The sequence below is a fragment of the Phyllostomus discolor genome, chromosome 11 (genome assembly GCF_004126475.2).
Source record: "Phyllostomus discolor isolate MPI-MPIP mPhyDis1 chromosome 11, mPhyDis1.pri.v3, whole genome shotgun sequence".
Taxonomy (NCBI): domain Eukaryota; kingdom Metazoa; phylum Chordata; class Mammalia; order Chiroptera; family Phyllostomidae; genus Phyllostomus; species Phyllostomus discolor.
In genome coordinates, this window is record NC_040913.2 from 26,206,484 (window position 1) to 26,212,483 (window position 6,000).

Genomic DNA, 6,000 nt, shown 5'->3' on the forward strand with positions numbered 1-6,000 from the left:
TAGCTGAGTAGTATCCCATTGTGCATATGTACCAAATTTCTTTATCCAATCTATCTTTGTATAGAACTTGGATATATAGGTTCTATCCAAAGAACTTATATATATGACCCATATATATATATATATATATATATATATATATATATATATATATAAGTGTCTACTGAGAGACACTTCAGTTGTTTCCATGTCTTGGCCAACATGAATATGGCTGTAATAAACATAGGAGTGCATATATCTTTGCAAATACAAGTTTTCAATTTTTTTTCAATAGATAACCATAAGAGGGGTGGCTTGGTCATATGGTAACACCATTCTTAACTTTTTGAGGAACCTCCAGACTGTTTTCTTTTTCTCTCTTTTTTTAAAGATTTTATTTATTTATTTTTAGAAAGGGAAGGGAGGGAGAAAGAGAGAGAGAAACATCAACGTGCGGTTGCTGGGGGTCATGGCCTGAAACCCAGGCATGTACCCTGACTGGGAATTGAACCTGTGACACTTTGGTTCACAGCCCGCGCTCAATCCACTGAGTTACGCCAGCCAGGGCCCAGACTGTTTTCTATAACATACCAGTTTACATTCCTGCCACAATCTCTCTAACATGTGTTATTTATTTCTTGTCTTGCTGATAATAACCATTCTACCAGTTTTGAGATGAAATCTCATTGTAGTTTTGATTTGCATTTTCCTAATGGCTTGAGAAGTGGAGGATTTTTTCATATATTACTTGAATGTCTTCTTGGGAGAAGTTTAGGTCATATGCCCCTTTTTAATTGAATTATTTGTTTAGTACTGTATAAGCTTGTTTGAGTTATATGAGTTCTTTATATATTTTTGGTATCAATCCCTTGTTGTACCTGTTGTTTGCAAATATCTTTTCCCATCTGGTTGGTTGCTTTTTTGTTTTGTCAGTGGTTTCTTTTGCTGTGCACAAGCTTTTTAGTTTGATATAGTCCTGTTCATTTATTTTGCCTTTGTTTTTCTTGCATTTGGAGTTAAATTCATGAAATCTTCTTCAATATCAAAACCCATAAGTTTAGTACTTATGTTTTCTTTTGTGTAATTTACTACTTCAGGTCTTATATTTAGGTCTTTGATCCATTTTGAGTTACTTTTTGTACATAGGAAGAAACAGTAGTCTAATCACTTGTATTTTTTTAATTCTTTGTTATAGATTCCCAGTATAAGATTGCTGAAAAGAATAGTTATGCATATCTTATCTTTAAATGATGCTGACAGATTACTTCCCAGAAATACACAACAATTTACCTATCCATCAACAATATGCGAATGCTCATTTGACTCTCCAACAGCAATAGGGCATTTTTGCACTTTAAAATTTTTTCAGGTCAGGACTTTCTCTAAGATCTGGCAAGATCTGTGTCTTTTCATCACCCTTACCTTCTGGAATTAGATGAGCACTTTCAACATGCAGACTCAGGTCTTCCTTCAGCTCCAGGCATTTTCTTCTGTTATTTGCTGAGGGTTTGTCTCTTGTTCATCCATTTGGCTGTCTCCTGATGGAACTGCTATCATATATTTGCAAAACTTTGGAGCTTATTACTTAACTTTAAACCTCATAATTTGTATAAATTTTATATTTTTATGACTTTAAATGTCTTTACCACTTATTCTTCCAGACTTCTAACTTAAGTCTTGCTATTTACTATATTCTTTACGAAAAGTGAACAGAATATTTTTCAATTACAGAGATCCATTTTAACATAATGGATTTAAATATTATGAGTGCTTCTTCTTCTTCTTCTTCTTCTTCCTTTTCCTCTTCCTCTTCCTCCTCCTCTTCCTCTCTTTCTTCTTTTTCTTTTGGTTGTTCAAGTTGTACCATGGGAAAGACGCTAGTACTCTATTTTCTTACAGATTCATTGTAATTATTTCTTACATTTCTCTAACTTTGCCTATAGGATGCTATTATGTTGCTATCATTTACTTTACAAAAATGTTAAAATATATTGAAAGTTATAAAGGCTAATATAATGACTATGTGCCAACATCATACATTTTTCAATATTTCTCACATTTCTTGCAGATCTTGATTTTTCTTTTTTAAAGGTAAACATATTGTAATTAATCTACCACATGTACTTATTCTCAGCCTCAGATTCATCTTTTGCCCTAAAACACAGGTAGAAACACTCCTGAATTTTATGTTTATCATTTGCATAAATTGTGCCTTGATTTTTATTAAATAACTACTAAGTTTTAAACAGTATGTGGTCTTTTTGGCCTTTTTAAAATCATGTAAGTGTGTGTATTTGCATTTGTGAGTATGTGTATTATCACACTATACATTCTGTTATATTATTTTTGGAAGTTGATATTTATATATGCTAATTCATATAATTCTTTCAGTAATTTCAACCTTTTTATAATCATCACTCTATTATCTTACAAATTAAGACTGTTTCCAGTGGTTTGCAATGCATACATATCTTCAATGAACATTTTCTAAATAATAATTTCTCCAGGTGATTATAACTAACAGAGCAATTGCTGAATTGCTGAATATGCACATTTTCAACACTACTAGATATTGCCATCCACATTGCTTTCAAAGTAGTTAAACCAAATTACATTCTGACCAACAGGGTGTGAGAATGCCTCCTGTTCCATTTCACTGCCAGGAATCCTTGTTTCCGGACTAATGTTACAAGTCTCATATTTGTAAAATGTTACTGCATATCAATTCCCATTTGAATGTCCTTGATTTCTAGTTAGCTTGAGCACATTTCTTATGATTTATGAATATTTGGTTAGTTTGATTCTCTGTAAATTCATCATTCAATTTCAATTTTGGAAAGTGTCTTTCTCTCTATCTATATATCTCTATATATCTATAGGCATATATCTCTATGTCTCTATATCTCTATATATCTCATCTATAGAGATATATATCTCTATCTATAGATAGAGTCTCTATAGATATCTCTCTATATAGAATGATCTATATAGAGAGTGATATCTATCTATATCTCTTAATATAGAGATATAGATAGATATAGATATGTAGATAGAGAGTATATATATATATATATATAACTATACCTTTATTAGCTTTTGACTGAGATATTTTAATTTTTTTACTGTACATTTTTATCTTATATATTAGATGAGTCCCTGATAAACAATATTTTATACAATCTGACAATCAATATTTTAACATGTTATTTGTGAGTAATTTTATATCATTCCTTAATTATTCTTACTTATAGCTTCATGTCCTCTAAATGAGTTAGTCAGGACCAATCCTATTTCAGATAACTTCCTTATGGTTATGGCTTTCACTTCCATTTGTGCTACCAGACCCTGAGAGTTACTGGCTTTTTATGAGTTTCACTTATTTATTTAAAATGGAGATTTGGTGCCATATATGTTTCTATTTGCCTTTTCTCGACCAGGGATACGTGTGAACTAAACTCTTTCTAAGATATGTGGTTACAATACATGCCCTAGGAATGCTTCAAAATGGTCACCACACTCTTTTTCTTTAAGTAAAAGAAAACATACAATATTCTAGCTGTCTATGTCTTATGTCTCCATGTCTTATCTACCCATTGCACCTCATAACTCTCTGGCTTAGGAGCACTGAAAGGATTAAGCTGCCATCATCATACAACTCCCTATTGTTGGGAACAGCCCTGCCTGCTTTTGGAAGCTGTAACCTCCCCCACCCCAGCCACTGCCCTGCCCCGCCCTGCCATGGCTAAGGCTGAGTAAAGAACCTGGGACTATTAGCCACTAAGGAGACAAAGCATATCTCCCTGGAGGGGCACCACCTTTGCCCCCTTTTACTTCACCCTTCTTGGCCCTGGGTGGATGATCAGTTAGCCAATGATGGGTAAGATTCCTCAAGGAAGGGATGACCTAAAACAGTCATGGTCATGAAGCAGCCCTCAGGGAAGGACTTGGGGGCTGTAAAAAAAGGAAATGATGGATCCTTGGCCCTCAGCTTTGACATAATCTTCATTCTGTTTGCAAGAAGTCCCCTAATATCTTGACTGCCTTACTTCCCCTGCCTGATTTAAACCTGAAACAATGTCAGAGGGCAGTACAGCCCTGGGCAGGAATGGGTGGTTCCCCAGGGGCAATCAAACCTAAGAAAGAATGCATAAAATCCTGTGAAACCTGCTTTGTTAATACCCTCAATTTAAATGATAAAGGTTCAAACACAGAATGATTTTATTTCTCCAAAGTTTTATGGTCCTTTAGCTCACTGACCCTGACTCAGAATAAGCCCTCATAGTTCTTTGAATGTAATCTACTATTTGATCATTACTGCCTGACAATGATTGATGAACTTTATCTGTATTCCTGTGCAAATTGAACCCAATAAAAACCCACTGAGGAACAGGCTCCTGGCCCTTCTCCTTTGAGAGATCAGCTACCTTTCCTCCCCAAGCAGATCATGTCTTGGTAGACTTATTCTCGTCCGTGGTATATGGGGAGACTCTGTGGGTGGAGCCCCCCCACTCTATAAAACTCATTTTAAGGCAATATATTGGACATGTGAGAATTGCCTTACAAATTATATGAATTGTGGCATGATATATTGAATTGATATTTTCTCAACTATTATAAAACACATGTAAAAGGCACTATGATATACAAGACAATTGAAACTTGTAGTCCTCTAAATAACTATATAGCATATAATATATATATATATACTTCCATTATTTAATCTGAGTAAAAAATAAATGATCAAGACCCAAATATGCACCTAAAGAGTCAGAACTGAAATTTGATTTAGAGAAAGAAATTCAACTACATACTTAAATTTAAGTATTACATATTTATAACATGGTTGAGAAAATTCCGCTTCACTGAAATCTACACAAGCACAGGTTTCAATGCAGGATAATGTTTGAAAGCTTTGAGCTTAAATTCTGCCTATGTGACTCATTACATTGATAACTTAAGAGAATAGCATTCTCAAGCCTGGTATACTGTGTGCAAAATGAGAATAATAGCACTGCCTTACAGAAGGCATTATATATCATATGTAGCAGAATATGGGGCACAGTGTCTGGCTAAGGATTTGATAAATCATAGCTAACTAAACCCTGAATCTTCCATAAACATTTCAACTTACAAATTACTTTCTAAATGTAAATTTTGTTTTCATAAATTTTGACTTACAATAAATTATGAAACTATGAGTTAGTGCTGTGTACTTTTAGCAGCCTGTGGTGCTCATTCTCACCTGTCATACTATACCTGTCCCCACCCCCCCAAAAAGATGTAATCAAATATAGTCGGGATTCCAAAATATACATAATCATTCTCATGATGATGAACAGAGTTAACTATTACTAACAAGTGTTGGCAATGATCATAAATGAAGATTTTTAAAGAGAGTCAAATAGTTAAAACAAATCAAATTGAGGCAGGAGACAGCATAGGAAGAACTCGGAGACTGCAATACTGTTATTGGTCAGTGTCTAGCATCCTGATTGCCAGGAAATGCCTTTTACCAATTAGGTAGATTAAATAGTAAACCAAGGAAGAAGGACAGGTCTCATATGCTAACTCAGCAGTCCTGAGCCTGGTCTGATAATATTGCCAGGTGTTCCAACATCACAAGAAACACTATATTAGCAAGAAAGAAGGGAAGTCCTAGAAATTCTATGTAGCATTTCCACTATCTGGGAAACTGTGCTTTCATCCCAAGGCCTGGAATGCAGGAGAGGGTCAATGGTGCCCAAAGAAGAAGCGCATAAAACAACTTTGGTTAATTGTCTACCTCTGGTCACTATCTGTTTTACGAGGGAGTCCCTGATGCTTACAGAAAGAGCCCATAAATAACTTTGGAAAGTGTCTCAATTTTAATTAACTGCCTCCTGTCACATATTTGTTTTATAACAAGATGAACAAATGGAGTCTGGAGCAAGATAAGGATTCGGGCTAACAGACACCCACACATACCTAACTTTGGGTAGTCACATTCCCCCAGGAAAGCTGGCACCACATTTACCCGTTAAT